Source organism: Mirounga leonina, unplaced genomic scaffold (genome assembly GCF_011800145.1).
Source record: "Mirounga leonina isolate KUSES-001 unplaced genomic scaffold, KU_Mleo_1.0 Mir_101664, whole genome shotgun sequence".
Taxonomy (NCBI): domain Eukaryota; kingdom Metazoa; phylum Chordata; class Mammalia; order Carnivora; family Phocidae; genus Mirounga; species Mirounga leonina.
Genome location: NW_023270175.1, coordinates 15,714,077 through 15,737,098, shown reverse-complemented (window position 1 = coordinate 15,737,098; position 23,022 = coordinate 15,714,077). Strand labels below are relative to the sequence as shown.

At 36.9% G+C, this 23,022-nt stretch overlaps 1 protein-coding gene across 1 annotated transcript in view; it reads left to right on the top strand.

Moving 5' to 3' along the window:
• Positions 1 to 23,022, top strand: part of TENM1 (teneurin transmembrane protein 1) — a 785,358-nt gene that overhangs the window by 15,234 nt on the left and 747,102 nt on the right. The window contains exon 2 of the mRNA XM_035008354.1: positions 1,047 to 1,113. The gene's annotated coding sequence lies outside the window, so the exon portion shown is untranslated. The remainder of the gene's footprint in view (positions 1 to 1,046; positions 1,114 to 23,022) is intronic.

Here is a 23,022-nt window from a genome sequence, read left to right as displayed (position 1 = left end):
GTGCTCATCACAAGTGCCCTCCTTCACTCCCACCCCATATTTCCTCCATCCCCCACCCACCTAAAATGGATTTTTGAAGAATTTAAAACATAGCTATTTTATATATGAGTAATATATGTTCATTATAGAAAAATTAGAAAATATAGACACACAGAAAGATGAAAATCATATATATTTTACATACATATATGTCTTTTTAAAAGCCGGACTCATGTAATTACTTTATAATGTACTTTTTTTCATTTATCAATATATTGTTAACATTTCTGTGCCAATAAAATATGTATACACACATACACACATGTGTGTATATGTAGAGAGAGAGACATGTATCTCTCAAGTTGGGTGAAATAGTAGGGATTATTATAGGACATATTTCCTGTCCTACTGCCCAGTACCAAGTGTGGCCCATGGAGACATATAGTTAATTTTATAGCTGTCATGAAGGAAGTCATGTGGGACATTGGAAAAATGACTGAGCTGAAAGTGAGGGGACTTGAATTCTAGTCCTGGCTCTGCCACGAACCACACATGTGACTCCGTGCAAGCCATTTAACCTCTCAGCCTGTTTCCTCAGGATTGTTTTGAGGATGAAATGAAATGTGTATATGAATGTTTCTGGTAAACTATAAAGGACTATTTTAGTATAAGAAATTTAAATTACCATAAATTATTTACATTGGTGAAAACTTGAAATTGTGGGCATTTCGTCTCAAAATGAGTGGTATATTGAGCAATAATTGAGTATTGTTAAGTTGGGACATCTTTGTGGGTGAGAATTCCATAGCCCTCTAGGTATACTCATCATTAATTAAATTCTTTATTAGCAACATAGTTAATATGATTGTTTGAAGTGTCAAGCAGACCTTTTAAGAGACTGACCCCATTATTCCTTGTGAATTGCAAAATGAAGTCTTAGGTTCACAACACCCATGCTTCCTCCCACCCCAATCCCTCATGTGTCTCTTCCTTTCCCTCATAGAAGGACTGCTTTGGACCTGCTTGTACATATGTTTGAAGGATAATTTGGCTTAATTTGTTTACAGGAATTACAAGGGTGACCTTTATTCAGCTGTCTCCTTTTTGATTCTCATAACTTCTGGATCTATCAAGGTATGTGCATTCTACACTGAAATTTACTTGGGGAACTGAACACTTTGTTGTATAATGTGAAAGGAACGGAATGTTTCACTGCTATAATCAGTTATATTCATTGAGTATCATGTAAATGAAATGCATTATTTTAAACCTTTAAAAACCTATTTGGCCATGGTATAGATAAGTTTGTGTCTGTACGCCATAATTGTTAGAGAGTCTTTGCAAAATCAAATATGCAAGCTGTCCTACATATTTGAATGATCCTGTGACCTTTTCTATATACAGCTGCTAAAACCAAGAGACTCCTTGACTAATGGGAGTATCTGCAAAGTACAAGGGAACAGCAGTGGCCAATGAGGATGTTTGTAGAACCATTTAGTAGTTCTTACTGATTGGAAATAAGCATGGCATTTCTTCATATCAATTGAAAAAAATTTCATTCAGAGAATTTTACTGACAAAATAAATATTTGCCTCCTAAAATGAATATTTTAATTTTTTAGGAAAGTCTCAAGTAAAATATCTGTATTGACATGGTATTGCATTCGTTTATTTACCCTTCCATCCTTCCTTTCATCCATCCCTCTACCTGTCTATACACTCAGTAAATATTTATTGTGCAACTACTGGGCAAAAGTTATTGTGCAACTACTGGGCAAAAGTTATTGTGCCTTTTCTTTTGGTAAATGTGCCAAAGTAGATAGAATTTGCCTGGAATACTGAGAAAGCAGTTGCTTCTCTATTCAGTCCACTGGTAGATGGAATATGCGAGAAAATGTGGCAAGGTGGGGAGACTTTTAGATTAATCAAAATCTACAGTTACCTGAAAGACTTCCCTCATTGGCTTTCATTCTTATTAAAAATATTGGTCAATATTCAGTACTTAGTAAGAAATAGAGAATATTAATTTTTTTCCTTTGGTACCTATATTTGGTAGTGCTACACATTATTATTCAAATATGAATTCTCATCCCAATTTGTAAAAAAGTCAAAAGGATGATCTGAATTTGTGATAAGTCTTTGGAATCACTTGATATTTTCTCTAAAGTATGTAAAACAATGAGATTACATAAAAAACCAAATCCTTAAAGTCTTGGAATTTGCATTGTCAATTGAAAAATACAGTACAAATACGTTAAGGTTTTTTTTTTTAATTGGGTTCCAGTTCATTGAGATTAGTCTGTAATGGGAATTTTAGATGGATTTGTCCGTTTTTACAATGCATGTAGTTCCATTTGCCATTCTTCTTGAGGTACTGCCTTTAGGGAATACTACTGCCAAAAATTTCGATCACTATAGGAAAAAAACGTATCAGAAAATAAAATGACAGAATTAAAAAAGAAACTCACTGAGGAAGGAAGTCGAGATTTTTGCATTTTACATCATTTGTGAAAATAACGCTCTTAATTTGGGAATTGTGAGTCCGCCAGTTGTGTAATATTAACTGAAAGGTATTTTTTCATACTTATAAAGGCTTATGTGTGTGAAAAATGATAGTCTTCCTAACCTTAGGTGAATGAATAGATCAGAATGGAGGAAAAATGCCTAAAAGGCCAAAAGAACGCACACTTACAAAAATAATTGGCACTAAATATTTAAAAGGTTCAGAGAGCAGCTAGTTTTCCTCCCTTAGAGAGACAACACGGTATACTAGAAAAGCCTTTGCCCATTAATCAGGAAATCTGGGCTCTGCTCCCGGTCTTATACTGCTGATATGGTCCTCCTTGGGTCACTTTTCCACTCTGAGCCTTGGTTTTCTCATATCTGTAATAAAAACTTTGGATAGCTCTAACTTTCTTCCTTCTCAGTCTATGATTTTGGGAAAGTTAAGGACCCTTCTCAAGTGTGCAAAAACACATACCAGCTCTTAAAAAGATGGCTGCTGTTTAAGTGTTTTAGTGCATCCATAATAGGGCATTTATTTATGTTTTATGTTAAAGTAATTGTGGCTCCCAATACCACTGCCCCCCCCATCACATACACACCAGTATTGGCATTATAATAAATAGAGTCAAGTAGAAGTTTAGTTAGTAGTCCTTTTTTCCTCCTTGATAAACATGCTTAACTTTGGGATACTGATGTGTTGCTCCTAAGTCTCTTGAAATTCAGCAAAACTGTATGTTTTCTCCCTCTTGCAAGGTGGTCATTCAAGGTCAAGCATCTCTCTGTAACTTGGAACCAGCCAAGTGCATAACCCGATGAGTTCAGACTCCAGTGCTTTCAATCTGGCACCCTTCATGAGCATTGAGTTCATATTAAAGCCTTTAAAAGATATTCTTCTTCATCTGCATATCACAGCAATAACAACCTAGGCATAGGACAGTGCCTGGGAGCAAATAACCACTTGGAGTTAATGATCTGAGGGGCAGCTGAAGGACCATTGACTCTTCCTAGTCAGCCCTTCATCCCTATAAAATGCCTATTCCTGAGATGGCAAGCCTTCAATAATTTTTCTGTCTCACATCAGATGGAGTAGTGGCCATAAATAATAGCGTTTATTACATAATAATGAGATGTGGTCATGTAATAAAATATCAACAATTCTAGTACCATACAGAGATGGCTATTCTGATCAAACCAAAAGAAAGAGTGGTAAATAAAGTTCATGAATCATAATAATTTTAGAAGTGACTTTCCCTTTATTGATTTGAAATGAAATATAAGAATTCATATGGTTTAGGGGAGCAGTTCCCTTTTCTTTTTTGCTCCTTATTCCACTGACGAATGATCCATATTCAAAATAATAAAAAAACACCTCTGACATCTATTTTAAATGGATTTTTAAAATAGTGTATGTTCAGCTTCCCCTTCCCTTTTTGGCACTAGATTCAGCTTTCGAGATATGTATAGCTTTGAACTAAGTAACAAATACAATTCTACAAATGTTTTTTTTTCCCCCCAGAAGAAGCATTTTTCACTTATTTATTACTGTGACAAACAAAAATTTCTACAGTGTGCCAAGCATGGTACTAGGTGCTGGGGCAACAAAAACCGATAAGGGTCATAGTCCCCAACCACAAGCTCATGGTAGAGAGGTGAGGCCTGACCTATACACAGAGAAATAAAATAATTGTTGTAGGTATGGAATGCATATGAATTTATTTGCTCATGGCATTCATATTATATATTTTAATTAAAAATATTCACATATCAGAACCTACTCAATAGGGCAGTGAGATATATAATCTCAAATAGCTCCCGACTCAAAAAGTCTTTAGGAATCACTGGTCATGGTAGGCAGAATAGCCCCCCAAAGATGTCCATGTCTAATCCCTGGAACCTGTGAATCTGTTGCATCACATGACAAAGGGGAATGAAGACTGCAGATAGAATTAAGGTTGCTATTCAGCTGACCTCAAAATAGGAAGATTATCCTGGTTAACTGGGTGAACTCACTGTAATCACAAGGGGCCTTAAAAGTGTAAGAGGGAGGCAGAAGTGAGAACCAGAGAGAGGGCAGCTTGAGAAGACCTCGGCCAACATTGCTGGCTTTGAAGACAGTGGCCACAAGCCAATGAATGGGGGTGACCTCTCGAAGCTGGAAAGGGTAAGGAAAAGGATTATCCCCCACAGCCTCTAGAAGGGAATGTAACCCTGCAAGCACTTTCACTGTAGTCCATCAAGACCCATTTCAGACTTCTGACTTCCAGAACTGTAAGATAAATCTGGATTGTTTTATGCCACCAAGTCTGTGGTAGTTTATTATAGTGGCAGTAGAGAACTAGTACACTGAAGTTTACCCAATATAGAAAATCTTCAGCAGAGTCTCTAGTTAGCAGTCATGATTGCTAAAAGGCATAGTTGATTCTGATCTTGGTGCACAGGGATATTTGTCTAGTGACCATTTTTTTTTCCTGGATACACATTATCAGGACCCACCTTTAGAAGTACAACTATTTATGAGATCCCTAAAATCCCACTGACTGTCTCAAGGAGACTATAGCCTTCCTTCTCTCTCCTTCTGTGGACCACTTACATCCCTTTTTTTCATCCCCTTGTCCCTCATCCCTCTGCCTTGATGTCTAGGATGCAAGGTTGGTGGATAGGTGACAAGTAGAAAATTACCTTTCTTTCATGGAACACCTACAGCAGCAAGAAAGATACAGGCACTACTATCCTAATAAATTATCCCAACATGGGTTTTGTGACAAGTATAAAGTTGGGAATTGAATATAGTATGAAACAGGAGTCTCAAGCTAGTGGCCTACTACTCAGGATCAGTCTTCAGATATGTTTTGTTTGCAACCCAGAACTCTTCTTTTCCTCTCTCTCCTCCCCCCTTCCTTTTTTTTTTAATGTTTATAGCTTGAGTGTACCCTGTTCTGTTCCATAATGTCTGCCACCTCCTTTTGTCTTATTTCTTGCTTACCTAACTCATGTGCTATGAGCCTGGGCCCTATGCTGTAGAGGTTAAGTACATATGCTTTGGGGTTTAAGTAGATAAGGTGATCCAGTTCTGCCACATATTTGCTGTACAGCTTGGGCAAGTACATTAAATATAATCTTTCTAAAGCCTAGTCTCCTCATCTTTAAAATGGGAATTATAACACTTATCATGATGAGCGTTGAGTCATGTATTAAATTGTTGTATCATTATATTGTACACCTGAAACTAATATACCACTGTATGCTAATTATACTTAAATAAAATAAAATAAAATGAGGATAATAATTATACCTCATACCACATAAACTTGTGAGGTTTAAGATGGCACTTTGCACAATGATTGCCTATAACTAAGTACATGCTCATAAAGATCAGCTATCACTCTCACTACTGTTACTGCCACTGTGAGAGCACAAAGAGAAGCTAATCAGTTGCATCTAGTAGAGGGATGAGAAGCAGGCATCTGAAAAGGCTTCATGTAGAAGGTGATGCTAGTAATGTTGGAGCCATCCTAAAAGTGTTGACTGATAGGAGATAGGGAACAGCAATTTGGTATTATCTGGTGAACAAATGGCAAGGATGGGCAGATGTTCTAAGCAAAAGAAGCAGGGGCAAAGAAACATCCAATAGTCCTGGTCCCTTAGAGGAGCTGCATTCTTTCTATATAGGTAAAGCTGCATTCTTTCTATATAGGTAAAGGGTGATGTGGAAGGTAAGCATGAGAAAAGATGAGGTTGGAAAGGTAGGTTGGGGATAGATAAAGAGGGACTTCTATGTCCTGAGGAGTATCTCCTTTCTCTTGTTGGTCAGTGGTTTTGTAAAGCTACTTGTGAAATTTGAAGTTTGGTCTACTACCTACTGAGCCTCTGTCTTGCATGAGAGCAGCCTTGGAAACAAATTCACTTAGGAACACAGTTTAAAAACCATTTCTATAGGCATGAAGGAACTAGGGAAGGATACTAATAATCACATTTGTGATATGAAGGGTTCACTCTGATGATAGTATAAAGGATGGCTTGGAGGATGCAATATTGAAGGCCAGGGAACGAATTAAGAGACTGTTGCCATAGGCCAGATAAGAGATGATGAGGGCCAGGTGGCAGTTGACAGTGGGAATAATGATAAAGGGATAGATTTGAACAATGATTCTCAAACTTGAATGTATATCAGAATCACTTGGAGGGCTTGTTAAGTTGCAAATTGCTAGACCTTTCCCCTGAGTTTCTGTTTCAGCCGGTCTGGGGTGGGGCCCAAGAATTTGATTTCTTTTTTTTTTCCAAGATTTTATTTATTTATTTATTGAGAGAGAGAGAGCATGAGCAGAGGGGAGGGGCAGAGGGAGAGGGAGAAAGAATCCCAAGCAGACTCCTCTCTGAGCACAGAGCCTGACGTGGGGCTCTATCCCAGGACCCCAAGATCATGACCTAAGCCGAAATCAAGAGTTGAACACTTAACTGACTGAGCCCCCCAGGTGCTCAAAGAATTTGCATTTCTAACAAGTTTCCAGGGGATGCTGATGCCACTGGTCCAGGGATTACACTTTGAGAACCATGAGATTTGACATACGCTAATAGGCATGGGTCACTCATTAGATATAAGAAGTGAGAGAAAGGTTTCTGGCTTGGGAGACTGGGTAGATGGTAATACCACTCAGTATTACTGAGATCAAGTTGAAACTGAGTTGAAAAAAATTTTTCATGACCCTAGGGTCAGCTAAAAATCTTTAAACATGATTTCTAATCAGACCCTGGGCCCTTTTCTGGATATCTTGAGTCTGTTCTTTTGTAATGGTTTCTCCCACCTCACCCCACCCCTACTCCTACCCCACCTCTATTCATTTGCTTTGGTGCCATTCACCTTCAGGGAGTGAAAGTACAGGTTTTGGCCTTGGTGGGGGGAAATGGGGGGCATAGGTGAGGATAATGATTTCCATTTTATACCTGTTGAGTTTGAGGAGCATATGAAACATTTAAATGAGAGAATCTCAAAAAAAATAATTTAAGCTTTAGTTTTTGTTCTTAATTTAAGGAAAGTTTATCTCCTTATTTCAGTTTGGTCATCATCTTCTTATTATGCAAAATCAGAATAGTCAAGATACAGGTCCAGATGTAGTTAGATTGAGCTTTTGGTGTATGTGCAGTCAATCCTTTAAGGATTTCTGAGTGTTAAATTTTCTCATAGCTGACAATCATCCTTTTTATAGTATAGATCAGTGAATCCCAAACATGTTCATTTTAAAATTCCCCTTGAACATTCCAGTGACCTAGCTTTCTCTACCGCTTCACCAAAAAGAAAAATCAAAGTATGGCAGAATATCCGTGCTGTTAAGTAGGGGAGAGTAAGAGAGTATCATGTAGGTTGCCCGTTTTTCATTTTTTCTTTCCTTTTTGTGCGTGTGGCCTATTTCAGTAATGGTCAGATTTTACACCAAAGCTACAAGCCATCTCTCTAAGTTTGAGAGTAGGCAAAGAAAAGATCTTACAAGAGGATAAAATATCCGACATGCAATGGTGAGATGAGGAATAAAACAGGGCCTATTAGACTTTAGAGGAGCAGGAGTGAATACTAAGCAAGAAGAATTAAACAGATAGATTTGATTTTGTTGCAAGGGGGCAGTTGTACAGGTAAGCTGAACTTTCCTGGCATATGGTATATCTTTACAAATTAGATGATGGATTGATAGATCAATAGACTGTGACAGATCAATAATCGATAAATTGATAGATCGATGGATAGATATGGATTCTCCATTAACTTGTCAGCTTATACTTCCATGAAACTGTAGAATCATCCTTAATGTGTGGGCAGACATGTGGTATAATGGTCAATTATAGCCATTTGCTGCCATAAACTTCTTGAAAAGATACATTTAACTGTGCCATCATTCTCTTTTGGAGTCTACTCATCTTAGTGACTGATTACATACTTGTATTTTGTGGGTAGGACAACCATTCATACACTTCCATCTGCAAGACCCATAATGAACCTTAACTTGTAGATTGCATTCATTTTCTTGTAGCATTTAGCTCTGATCTTTTAAGGAAAATGGAAGCATTACTCTGTTGGTACTTATTCCTTTACCTTAGGGGGGAAAAAACAGAAAAACAACCATAAAACTGAAAACAAAGCTGTAGGCTTTTGCTAAGTGTTTACAGATAAGCCATAATCGGAAATGCATACATATTTGCCAACAAGAAGTCCCACGTTAGATGTTTAGGAAATGGGTTCAGAGTCAATAGAAATGGCTCTTGTGGTTTCTGAAAATCTCTCTGAGCAGATCTTCTTCAGGGGTGTTATTTCAGCCCCATGATATTGCTACCCTGACAGCTGAATGCAGCAGAAGTGTCTTTTGGGTGAGGCGAAGTCCAGCCCTCCATTTCACCTTAGTAAATTTGAAATCACTATTTCTTTAGCCTAACACACTTCCAAAGTATATTGAGAATCACTATATATTCTTTTTTCAAAAGCTAAAGAAAAATGAAAAAAAAAAATGACAAAAATTCTGAAATAAGTACAAAGCAGTAATGTACTCCCATGCCGTGTGGCACACTATCTGAAGTAGCCAGGGTCTTTTCTATAGGATAGACATTGAATTGGTGACCTTCACATATTGTCCTATTTTTGCTAGATGTCTGACAAATGTCAGATGAAACCATTCAACTTACATGATTTTAAATGGCTGTTTGCCAAGAACACACCAGCTACCTATTTTATCCCAGACTTATATGTACTAGTGCATGCAAACCTCAATTTTGAAAGATAAATTTTAACTGACATGGCTGGCTATCACCTGGTGTGATAGATGACTGATTTTGTTCTCCTCTTATTTGCAACATTCTCACCTGGTTAAATCGGGTGGGTATAATTCATAGTGTATGATGTAAAGCTTTAATGATAAATTAACATAAACAATACAAGTTTTCAGTGCCCTTTTTAGTTTTATTTAATTTTACACCCTGCTTTGTTCAAAAGCGTCTTGATTGATGCTTGAATATTTTGTATACTGTATATGTACGCAAAATAAAAGACGCACTTGTGGGCATGCCCTGATCCAAGCTTACACCTACATACTGTATGATGTGAGTACCATCTATGAGTACTAATTTGCACCAAGTTTATAGCTTTAATCACAAGAGAGCACACAACGTTACTATTCATTTTACTGTTCACAATAGTGTGAGGAGGCAGAGGAAGGAGCTCAAAGAAGATTGGTAATTCTAAGAAAGACTGATTTCCAGTTAAGTACATTTTCGTAAGTCATTTTGTCATTTGGTAAATACACAATGATTATTCCTTCAGACAGATGAAATATTCATTAGGAAGAGAAGTGAGGAAATCACATTACTATTAAAGAGTAGCAAGGGAGTGGGAGACCTGTCAAGAACATTCTGACCCCAGAAAAAAGAAATCAGAATTGCCACAGAGAGGGACCACAGAATGCAAACTTTTTAAAAGGTTATTTCCATAAAGTCTGAGGAAATCTTGGCCTCCATTAAGATTTTTGTCCCTGAGAGCCTAAACTGTAAGTATGGTATCTGCTTTGTCTGCAGAATAAAAAAGGAGATCTTTGCTTAATCATTATCCTGGGAGCTGAACATCCTGCTACATTTGAATAAAAATGCCTACTTCATTACTGATGGGAACAGAGAGTTCCGTGTACCAAATGATTTACAGTAGAGCTTACTGACAAGGGCTACCTTATAAATGAACAGGCTGTTTAAAGAATACTAGTTGTTAATGTGTTTACTATTGGGGGGATAGTAAATCAGTGGGGGAGACGAACCATGAGAGACTATGGACTCTGAGAAACAAACTGAGGGTTCTAGAGGGGAGGGGGGTGGGGGGATGGGGTAGCCTGGTGATGGGTATTAAAGAGGGCACGTTCTGCATGGAGCACTGGGTGTTATACGCAAACAATGAATCATGGAACACTACATCAAAAACTAATGATGTAATGTATGGTGATTAACATAACATAATAAAAAAAGGAAATCATGCTGACAATAATGCCCACAAATTCTAAGAAATTTACCAAATGAATGCTGTCTTTTGAAAAGCAGTTCTATTATACCTTTATGTAAAATGGGAAAGGATGACGTAGAAAATAGAACTCTGATGTGTCGACAGTATCATCAGTTTTTTTCCTCTAGTGAAATCTCTTAAAAATGATGAGAAACATAGAGCTATGAAATAACTGAGCTGCAGAGGACCTTGAGAAATCATTTGCTGTAGGCTTCTGCTTTCAAGAATATGAATGTCTACACAAAGGGTAAGGGAGTCATGTCGTCAGGCCTGAGTGTAGAACTCTTTATTTTAGCAAATATATATAGCATTTATGTGTCAGGCACTGTTCTTAAGTGCTTCATAAATATTAACTGGGCAAATCTGTCACAGCACTGATTTTCCCCTCCTTTTTTCTTTTTCTTTCTCCTTATTTTTTCTCTCTATATCTTTTCCTGTTCCCTTTTGCCACTACTTGTTTCTTAGTTTTGCCACTGGCCCTCCTTAGCACTGCTCCAGGCTTGTCAGGGCCCTTCAGTATAATGAGACTACTGAACTCTAGTGTAAGCCTTTTTTTCCTCATTGCTTTTAAGAATGTCATAGAATTTAAGTCAGATTCCTTATTGAAATCAAAATAGATTATTTTACCATTTTGCTTTCATCTCTGACTTATCATTTTATCATGGAAGGAAATAAAACTGGCCTAGAAAAATTTGATAGCCACATAGCATTGATAGTTATTTCTAGTGTTTTAAGATCATTTATGGTTTTTTTTAATGATAATACTTTCAGGTAAGACTGGAATTGGAATGGGGATTGCATATAGACTATTCCTCAAATAATAATTTCCCATTTAAAATTTCCAGTTTACCAAACCACATGAGGATCTTCTCTTTTTTTTTTTCCTTGTTCTTGACATTTGGCAAAAGAAGGTGAATATGCTTTCTTCACTTTATATTTTCTCTTCTCATTCTTGAATTTGTGTTTTTTATTTTAAAAATGTTGAAGGTTTTTATAAATGACTTCTCACCCTGTTCTTTCACTTCTCTGTCTAGGACATAGATAATCCCATGTGACTGACATATTTTAAATAACAATAGACAATTTGGTTTTTAGCTTACTTTTAAAAAATTATATAGAGTTTTCTATGTGTTGCTAATTGACATGTGCATGTATATGTGAGAGAGATCTAGCAAGTTATGAACAATTGCTTTATGCCAAAAACTGTTCTCTTCATTTTAAACCTGTTATCTCACTTAATCCCCATAATAATTTTATGAAGCCTATACTATTATCATCTCCAATTGTAAAGTTTAGAAGACTGAGGCCAAGAGAGGTTAAGTAATTTGGCTAAGGTCACTAAGTGGCATGGACATTATTCAAATAAGGTTTGGGCTACTATTTTCTTATATCTCTATTTGTTACTAAATCCATTAAGAGAAGAATCCTGTTTTATTTTTACTCTGACTTGTTTTTATTGTTTGGGTGCCCCAATTTAGGAATTCCTAAGTTAAAACATCTGAATCTTGGACTGGACCTTTGGATATGGCAGCAGAATTGCAGACACCCGCACAGAGAGTGTTCTTATTGTGGAATACTTCAACTAAAGGATCCTAACATGACCCCTCTAAAGAATGATTCTAGTATATATAGCTTAAAATATAATCTTGAAATGTTTGCAGTAGCTGGGGTGCCTGGGTGGCTCAGTGGGTTAAGTGTCTGACTCTTGATTTTGGCTCAGGGCATGATCTCAGGTTTGTGAGATCGAGCCCCATGTTGGGCTCCATGCTGGGTGTAGAGCCTGCCTCAGATTCTCTCTCTCTCTCTCTCTCCCTCTCCTCCCCCCAAAATGTTTGCAGTAGCCAAGATCGATAGATCAATCGATTGATAGATAAGATAAATCAGAGAAACTTGATTTTTTGGTATCCCCTCATCCTGTGCCTATCCATATTGCCATTCTGAGAAGAACTTCTCTTTGTCTGATATCAATGTTGTTCATTTCCTATGACTCTTCCTTGAGAAAATAAACTGGAGATTTCTTCGTGGATTATTTTCTGTTTTCTATATTCAAACTGTGTATATATTCAAGATCCATTACTTGTTTTCCTCCCTCTACCTTTTCTTCCTTGGGGATTTCATCTACATTTATAACTTTAACTGGTATTTCTTGCATAAATGAAGTTTAAAACCTATTTCTTTCACTATAGTCCCATACCTCCAACTTCTTGCCACATGTGTATCCTTGGATATTCTGCTGATGTCTGAAATTCATCATGTTTCTAAAGGTGAGCACATCTTCTTTTCAAGGTTGGATCCCCTGTCCACCTTCTCAGTTTCTGTCAGTGATACCATCATTTTTCCAGCTACTCAGGCTTAAAACCTTGAGTTTTCCTTGCCCTCTTCTTGTACTATGCATTCCATATATAATCTGTCATTATGTCCCCTCAGTGCTTTATAATGCCTTTCACTTCCCTCCTTTTTTTTTTTTTTTTTTTGGTATCACTGCTATGAGCTTTACCTCTAGTTTAGACAGTTTAATATCTTGCTCATTAATTCCCTCCTAAAGCTTAGTGTATTTCCTTGCCCACAGCAGGAACTTGGTGTATTTTGGTCTGTGATTGATTGAGGAGCAGGTTACCTCCTATCTCTAGCAGCAATGAGCGAATCACTTTTGGAACCAGATTTTTTGGAGTCCATCTTTTCCTGCATGTGTGTAGTATCCCTTTTGTAGCCAGGTGTATATATTTTATTAGGGTTGATATTATATATATATCTTTCATGAGCTACTAAGAGGGAAAGGACTTAAATTGATCCTGAATTAATGACTTCCAGTGTTTAGAAGGACAATCAGTGCATTTTATCCAGTGAGACTGAGATAATAAGCTTCATGATGATGTAGGCTGGATAATCTTTATTTACTGCCAGATCCCAGCACCTAGCTCTGTACATAGCATGGAGTAGGTATTTCCAAATATGCGTTAGATGAATTAATATATAAATGCAATGATGGTGATAACTATGCTGTCCCAAAACAGGAGAACAAAAGTCTCCTGATGACTTGTCTCATTTCCTCTAATATATTAGACTGAGGGGATTATACCCAACATACTGAGATTTTTCCACATAGTCCTATATTTAAGACAATAATTGAATCTTTAAGTAAAATTAATGCCCACGCTAAATTATGCTTCTTGTGGGATATCATGGCATGATTCTACTTGGGCACCACAAATTATGTTGATGGGGTGAAATGTGTTTTCATGTCTGTTTGTAAAATGTGGAATATTATTGAATTACTTTAAGTGTCATGTTTGAGATGAGTTTAGGCTGGTTTCTTTGCGTTTGACACATTTCAGTCTGTCATCCTGTCCTGAAAGATGTTGAAAATTAAATGGGGATACTTAAATAATTTAATTTATCAGTTTGCTTACAGCTATGTGGTTTATCAAGCCAAATGTCGGTAGCCTCACTCTCTTGCAGCTCAGTTGCTGCCAGACATAAATTAAAAATGTTTCTGCATGTCGGGGATTAGCATGTAAAAAAGAAAGAAACTTTGTTTCAGATATCCAGTCTCAATGTAGTCTCTGCTGGGCATTGCCATTTTTTTTTTTTAGTCATTGGCTAATTTTGAAAAAAGAAGGAAAGAGTATAAGTCATTCATAAAACAAGCTCAATTATGTTTCTAGGGAAATCCAGTTCCCTGTGCAGATGATGATGTAACTCACTTCTCTATAACACAAAGTCTATAATAGAAATGTCACTCTAGTTTCACGCCTCCCCCTCCCCAGAAGCCATTTTCTGTTGTTGTTTAAATGCAGTAGATTTACTAAAGTTTTTATGGCTATACTGTCAACATTTATAGTTTGTCTTTTAAAAATTGGTCTAGACAATGTTTTAGCAGGGTGTTTTTCCTAGCAAGCAAGTAAGCATCTTAGTGCATCTCCCCCCACACAAATAGAAAATAGTTTCTGTGTAATTTAAAGGAGGTATTGTAGGAGATGACTCCAGCTGATAGGAACAACGAAGGATCTCTCCCAGCTCTGCTCGCCTTCACTGTGGAACCTTGGAACCTTGGGTAAGTCAGTTGCTCTATCTAGGTTTACATCTTCTTATATAAATGAGGAGTTAAGGCTGAATCATCTCTGTTTCCTCACATGCTCTAGAATTCTTTAAGATGTTTTTCATTCTCAGGCAGACTTTATTTCAACTCTTTTTGCATTATTAAATTCTTTCCATCCTTTAAGACCCATGAAATATTCCAAGCTGCATGACTCTAAGTTGACTTTCCCATTTTTTGAATTCCTACAGCATTTATATAGTCAGAATGCAGAGTTTTGCATGTTTGGATAGTCACACTCTTTTCTTGTGCATTAAAATGATCTCCACAACTATCAAGGGTCTTGAATATAGGAACAATGTCTTATACTTCTCCTCTTTCCTTCATTAAATCCATTACATTATGAATTACATAAAATTATTAAATGATTTAGATGAAATGTGATTTGCTTATCACCTGGATTGAAAGAATTTGGAGTGTGAACAAAGAGAGCCTCTTTTCATGAAATTCTGATTCATTTGGTAGCTAAAAAAGAGTATAGAGGCCTCCTGTGAAATTATTGCCCTAAAGCCCTTATACTGAAGTAATATCCCAGTCAAAAGGAATTTTTTTCTGGGTCTTTAGATCTGGGGATTCCATTTGTGAGAAACAAGTCCCCATTTGGCAGGAAAGAGCTATTTTGGTCATTTTTCTTTTCTGGACCTCTAATATCAATTTTCTAATCCAATCCAGCCAACATAAATTGAGCACATACTATGTGTCATGTACTGTGATATACACTGTGATGGGTTGGAGGAAGATTGGTGTGTGTGAAGAGTGAAAGGACAGGATTTTTGCCCCTGAAGGGTTCACAGTGTAGAAGTTGGGGTATAATTGACACAAAAAGAAACAAACAAAACCCCCTAACATATAATATAATAAGAAGAGTAATTGAGGTACATATGAAGTGATATGGAACAAGAGACCAGGAAGCTTCTGACTGTATCTCATGTTTTATGTCTAGGAATATACTACAGAAAGATGACATTTATTTGGGGTTTAGAAAATGACCAGGAACTTGGCTGTTAGGAAAGGTAGGAAAGTGAATCTAAGGTGGATATATTAAAATAAGTAAAAGCATAAAGGTATGCAATCTATGGTGTGTCTGAGGGAACATCTGGTATAGCTAAATTACAGGATGTTTAGGGAGAACATTTCAGAAGAAAGAACTGGAGTAGCAGGCCAGCTTCCTGGCTTATTACTGATCATCCAGGTTCATTTAATTCCCTAGAGGATATATATCCTTGAGTATTTTCTAAAAGTAATGAAGGCCATGGGGTGGGGGGAGACAGTATACAAGAGGAACCTGTTGTGGAAGTATATTCCTTTCTGCCAGCAATTTTTCAGAGTCAACTGAAACTGTTCTATATATTCAAGACCGTAGGTTTTTTGTTTTGTTTTGGTTTTTTTTTTTTTTTTTTTTTTTTTTTTCTGTTTCTCTTGCATGCATATTAGGAATGATGAGATTGTCTTAATTCATTTTAGGACTAATTAAAATAGAAAAAACCTCGAGTAAGCATCTGAAATTGAAATCTTACAACTAATACATAGCAGTAGGCAGCAACACAGACAGCTGACACTACATTGCACCCAGGCTTCGATACAGGAAACTTATTTAAAAAAAAAAAAAAAAAAAAAAAAGATTTAATTTATTTTTTTGACAGAGAGAGAGGGAACACAAGCAGGGGGAGTGGGAGAGGGAGAAGCAGGCTTCTGCTGAGCAGGGAGCCCGACGTGGGGCTCCATCCCAGGACCTTGGAACCATGACCTGATCTGAAGGCAGACGCTTAACAACTGAGCCACCCAGGCATGCCCCCTTCATATAGGAAACTTCTTGAGCAAGTTTGGAATGTGGACCTTGCTTTCTTTTGTAACTTTTTCAAGTCTTAGTGGTCGCTGCTGTTCCCTCAGGCAACCAGGGAATTTATGTTTATTTTCTTCCTTTGTGTCTACTCCCTGGAAAACATAAAGCCAACCCAGAAAAAGATCTGACAAACTTAGTAATTTGGCACCCTGAGCCACTTAAGGCCCTGTAGGATGGTCTCCCAGTGCTGTTTGCATTTTCACAAGGGGAGAAAGGCCTTGCTGAAAAGAGGCTTTAGAATTTCCTGGTAGCTACTACTTCAACACTGAGAACAAGTCACTGATAACACTTCATGGCCCTTTATCTTGTCCAATAATATTAAGCTACTTGAAGTCTGATATTTCTCGCAACTGAAATGAGAATATAGAGCTAGATTTTTATAATAAAAATGGAATGAAGGATTGGATTCTCCAGGCTATTTCTCCCATTTACTGTTTCCCTTTAAAATAGTGAATAAACAATATTTTAGCTAGAGAGAAAAAGAGAGTGAGAACAAAAGAAAATAAAAATATCAAAAGAAGAAATGACTTTTCTGGCTTCTCTTACATATTGCTGAGTTTAAGAAACTGATTTTTGATTGGCAAGGAGAGTGTTAAGGTTTTGGGTAGAACTGTAGCTGTTAAAAGAACTGTATTTTACATAAGCAAATTAGCATGGGCTCAGAGTACTTAGTTTTGAGATAAAACTAAATCTATTAAAAATTGGGAACCTGGGTGGCTCAGTTGGTTAAGCTACTGCCTTTGGCTTAGGTCATGATCCCGGAGTCCTAGGATCGAGTCCCGCATCAGGCTCCCTGCTTGGCAGGGAATCTGCTTCTCCCTCTGACCCTACCCCTCTTGTGCTCTCTCTCTCAAATAAATAAATAAAATAAAATCTTTAAAAAAAATAAATCTATTAAAAACTATCTGAGGGTCAGATTATTTCTCTGTTCCTTTAAAAGCAAAGCCATAGGCTGACTGAGAAGCAAATTAAGAAAGAGGAAAATAATTCTGATTTATACCAGCCGTGTGTGGGCACCATAACTAGTTTGTTAGTCAGTTCATTGTAATTGGATTTCTGAATTATTTTTTTCATCCTACATTATTGCCATCTTTAAAAGGAATGTGGTCATTTTTCAGCTTCTCGCATTGATAAGTAGGTACACAACTTCCACTGTTTTTCATGTGTGTCTAATTTTTGCCACTCTGCTGAAAAATATGTGACAAAACAGAAGTCAGTATATTGCGTTTTACTTCCTCAGTAGAAAACAGTTTCAGTGGGAGGTACAGTATAATACCTAGTGCTCACAAGTAGAAACTATTCATTTCAGCCAGCTACTATGTCTGTGGTGTACTTGGCTGGGCACTAAGCACTGAGAGAGTAGCAAAGCAAAAGATGCCTCTTCTTCCCTCAAAGTGCTTATCCTCTAGGATGAGAAATATGATCTGTACAAATGCAGGGTATATTGATTTCCTATGGCTCTGTAACAAATGATCACAAACTGGGGGGCTTAAAACAATACTAATTATCTCAATTTCTGTAAGTCAGAAGTCTGGGCATGACTTCGAAGATTTCTCTGCTCAGAGTCTCCCAAGGCTCCAGTCAAGGTGTCAGGGTGTTGGCTGAGCTTGTTCTCATCTGGAGGCTAGACTGGGGAAAGATCCATTTTCAACTCCCTTAGGTTGTTGGCAGAATTAATTTCTTTGCCCCTGTAGAGTTCAGGGCAGTTCGGTTCTTCAAAGCCAGCCATGGTAGGAGAGAGAGTCTCTGCTGCTTCAAATCTCTAACTTCAGAGGTGGCCTTAACCCTCTTTACAAAAGAGCCCTCTTGACTATATCAGAGCAACCCAAGATAATCTCTCTTTTGATTAAGCTAAGACCAACAGATTTAGGGACCCTAATTACACCTGAAAAAATCCCTTTGCCTTTTCTATCTTTTATTGATTAGAAGCAAGTGATAGACTGGGGGAGGGAATTGCATAAGAGTGTAACTTACTGGGTATTACCCTAAGATGTGTTGGCCACATACAGCAAACACTAAATATAAGCATTAACAACAAAAGTACCTTGGTACAGACAACAAATCTAAGTGGAAAGTATGCACAGGGACTGAGGGGACAGAGAAAAAGGGTGATCCCTGCTTAGGGGTAGCTCATTTATTCAGCAAAAGTTTACTCTGCACTTACCATGTACCAGGCCTTGTGTTAAGCTCTGAGACTGAAGTAAATACTGAATGGCAAGTGCCTTAGGTTATTCTTGAAGACCTACAAGTTTAATTCTAGAAGATTCCAGAATCCTATTAGATGTATTTATCTGAAAAAGATACTAAAAAAAAAGATAGTAAATATGTTTACTTATAGCCATGGGTTCCTTATATTTTGCTGTGGAGGTACAATACAGACACACACACACAGGCATACACACACGTATACACACCTTGGGGTAGAAAATTGTAATGATCAAGGCCAGGTTTGAAGATCTCACTATTGAGTCAATTCGGGTAATGCACCTGGTGAGCAAAGAAGTTTCTCATATCAGTCAGTGCATTTAACATATTAGAGTTTATTTGATTTTTTTTTCTATTTATTACCTTACTGGATCTGAACACCAGCCCTGTCACATACACAAAGCCAAGTCCCACTCCCACTTTACTGAGGAATTCCTTAGATTAGATAAGCAGGATAGTGGAAAACAAAGGCTAAAACCTAAGTTCTGTCACTCCAAATCCTGGGTTTTCTATGTGATACTTATGACTTGACAGTAAGGAAGTAAGATGGAGAAAAAAATATATAGAAAACAAAAGTATCCAGCTTCTCCTGTTCTAACTTGTAATGTGAGATTTCCCTTCTTATTCTGTGTTCAGTGAACGTTTTTTTTTTTTTTTTTTTTTTTTGCCTTGTTTGTTTTTAAGCCCCAAATCATAAGCCTGGAGTTCTTTATGGAGTCAGAGTATTTATACTCAGGAATTAATAAAAATAAAAGTCATTGTCCCTGAAAAGTGCCCTTGGACTCACCTAGAGGGACCACTTCCTAGGAATAGGCTCTACTGAGAGTCCAAACAAGCTTACCATTTTCACAATGACTGTAATGATGTGAACATTGGCCCATTGGGAATGAGAATGAAATCACCAAATCATTTCATATAGGCTGTTGTACAACTGATAGTTATGATAATAAATTTCAGGATGCTGCTATCTGCTTGTTCAAATCCACTTTGGGATGTTTGCAGTTCACCCAATTTTGCTGCAGATTTTGTTCTTACTACTATTCAGGCGACTTTAAGCCAAATGTTTAGTCAGTTTTTCATTTTGTATCCTTACTGTCTACATTCAGGCTTTACATAGTATACTCTAGAGATACTGCCTGGTGACCTAAAGCTGCTACATCCTGTCAATGGGAGAGTGTGTTGCGCACTAAATGCTGAGAAGAATAGGCATTTGCTTCATATAGGTGTCTCATAAGTTAATTGCAAAGGGCCTCTTAGGACTCCATTGCAATATTTGTTTGTTTTCTGCAGGTGAAACTTGAAGATTAAACAACGGTGTCATATCTGACTGAAGCTAACAGCCTCAAACCAAACTAGTTGTGGGGATTTGATTATAGCAAAATGGAATTTAGGATTCCATAGTCATTTAAATACTCCCTAATATGCAATTTTATCTATCTTCAATTATTTGTATCTCATTTCACAGACACATGAAGATACATCAACCCTCACATCCAACCATTGTTTGTAGCCTGTTTCTCCAAAAATCTCTTTAGATTAAATGTAAAGTTTTCTAGTATCTCAATATTTAATATGTTATAGCATAAATATAATGGACCATTCATTTTTACACTATAAGTACATTAGACTAGTAATTTTGGTCCTTGAATTTTAATTGCTGACTTTATTACTAACTAGCTGTGTGACATTGAGAAAGTCACATTACTTCTCTAGGTCTTGGTTTTCTAGTTTATTTCCCAAGGCTATTGTGATGAAAAATCAAGATGAAAAATCAAGATAGTGTACACAAAAAATACTTTAAAGAAAACAAAGTGCAGTGGACAGAGTGGTTATTAATAATAATAGCAAATGTTGGTAACTCGGTTGGCACTGCTATTTAAATTCATCATATCATAAAACTTGTGTAAATGTTGTTCACTCCCTCATGTGCATATGGGCATTCTTAAAGTAGCTTTGTTTCATTTGAGCATAAATGCTGTTTTTCTAATGAGGTTATGATGTTTTACAGTTATCAGGTGTAAATGAAAAGGGACAAGTTTTTCAAAGATCCCTAACAATCTTTTTTTACATAAGACATTATATGTTATTAGATTCTACTCCCTAATAAGTAGCATACAAAATGAGAAATAGATACTGATTTGTTCTGCCTGCAATGCTATTATGCATCCATTTGCATTTTTGAAACATGCTCTATCTCAATATATATCACATGTGCAAAACTTGAGTGCCATCAGCACCAAATCATTTGAGTTATTCTTTACTAAAATTATTTTTTCCTCTAATGGCAAAAATTATGGCTCTTGAAGCACTCAGAAAGTAACTCAAGCCAACCATGATAGCTTAAAAATGTGATTACTTTATTAGTTTATGGCAGTGATAAAATATATGGCAAGAAGGAGAAGACAAAATGTTTTTCAAAAGAAGTATCCATGTAATTTTCACTACCTGAGTTCTCTGTTGAAGCAAAGGTAAGGAGTTAGCATAGTGCAGTTCCTGAACTGTGGGCCTAGTGGTGCCAGTCTTTCAAAAGTTGAACGGAAAAGGAGCTCAGTTTTTGTCTTCCTACTGTCATTAAGAACATCTCTGTTTCTCTTCCCCCTACCTGTACCCATAGCAGTATCACCACATCAAGGAACGTTACCTGTCATTGTGTGCCTTTGTGGTGCAGGTGCCCAAATTTTTCTTTTTCTACTCTTTATTTCATGCAGTGTAGAAAAGTAATAGGCTTCCTATGGCGAGGACAGCTTATAAATGAAATAATGCCTCAGATCTACATTCACATTTCTCTATGTTAGTGTCTAATGATTTTGTTTTGAGCCATGGGTATATTGGCTATTAATAGAGCCAGAGAATATGGCAAAAATCCAACTCCCTCCACATTTCTATTTAATATGCAAAACCAATCCTTCTCCATCCTGTTCTTTCCCGCCTTCTCCTCCTGTGTCTCTTCCATCCTCATAATGGTGTTAAGAATTGGTATAATTTCATTAACTAGAGGTTATGCAAATTAATATAGAAGGTTTCTTTTGATGGCCTAGATAATGTGAATGAGAATCACTTTCTCACTGTAAACTAATCTGTAATGACAGACACTCAATGTCATTTGTGTCACTGACAGCTTTTTATGCTAGCTTTAGCAACCCTTGTCCTCCTGAATCAAGTTTGTTTTCTAGTCATAAACATGATATTCAGTCATGAATACCTTTTTGGTAGAAGTTGAATGGAGAAGGTGGTGGTATTAGAAGGAAGCCATACTCCCTTTCCAGAAACTTCCTATACTTAGGCCCAATGCAGGTTGACCCCACTCTGTTATGTCTTCAGTGACAGAACAGTGCCTACAACTATGGTATACTTATATAAATTAACATTGACTTCATGAAGAATGAAAGGCACACAGGAAAGGAGCTTTCCCTCTTATTTACTTAGTTGAAGTATAATTTGAAAGGTTGTTATCACACCTTAGGTGCATTCTTAGCCCAATGGAAGAAGTCAGTGAAGCAAGTTTACAAGTGTTCATAGAGTGTCTACTATGTGCTAGGTACTCTGTTAGGAACTCTGCCAGGTATAAAGCAATAATTTGACATTTCAAGTGTTCACTTTATGTTCTTTAGATTTTAAGTGCAATACAAAATGAGAGAAGAGAAACTCAGTGCAGACTGTAGTACTTATGGATGCTATTGTAGAGGAACCGAGGAAAATCTACAATCTGGAGAGATTGAGGAGTGAAAATATTCCATTTGGGCAGAATGACATAATCAAAGGCTCAGCCTTTATTTCATAGGCAAGGTAAAATTATTTGAGGATTTTAAGCAGGGATGTGACATGATAAAATGGTATTATGGGAGGGATAGAAAGTGGCTTGAGTCGTAGGGGTTTGTCATTTAGAAGGATATCACAGTAAGCTATGTCCGTACATAAACAGCCAGTTTAAGGCTTTGTGTACACATGTGCCTGAAATCAGTCAAAGAACTAGTTGTTTTGAAATTAACTGACTTGGAACTGATGTGAAAACAACCAGTTTGATTGAATTCAGTTGTTTCTCTCCAAATCAGCTCATTATTATAGAGGCACTATGTGTTAATTACACTCAGAAAAAAATCACTTAAGCTTGTTGTTTCATGGCTTACAGGCAAACCAGCTTGTAGATTACCTAAAAATTTGGCTTTTCAGCTGGAAGTTTCAGTGTTGTGTCGATACAGCCTTTTAAGAGTTGCATAGATATTGGCAGGCAGTACTAAGATATGTTAGAATTACTAGGTGTTAGGAAACAGATTTAAGTTATCACCCATAGCAAAATAAATCCTTGAGCAAAGAAGTGACAAAAATCCATATGTTATACTTATTAAATTATTTTCAGTGGTGTAGAATTCAC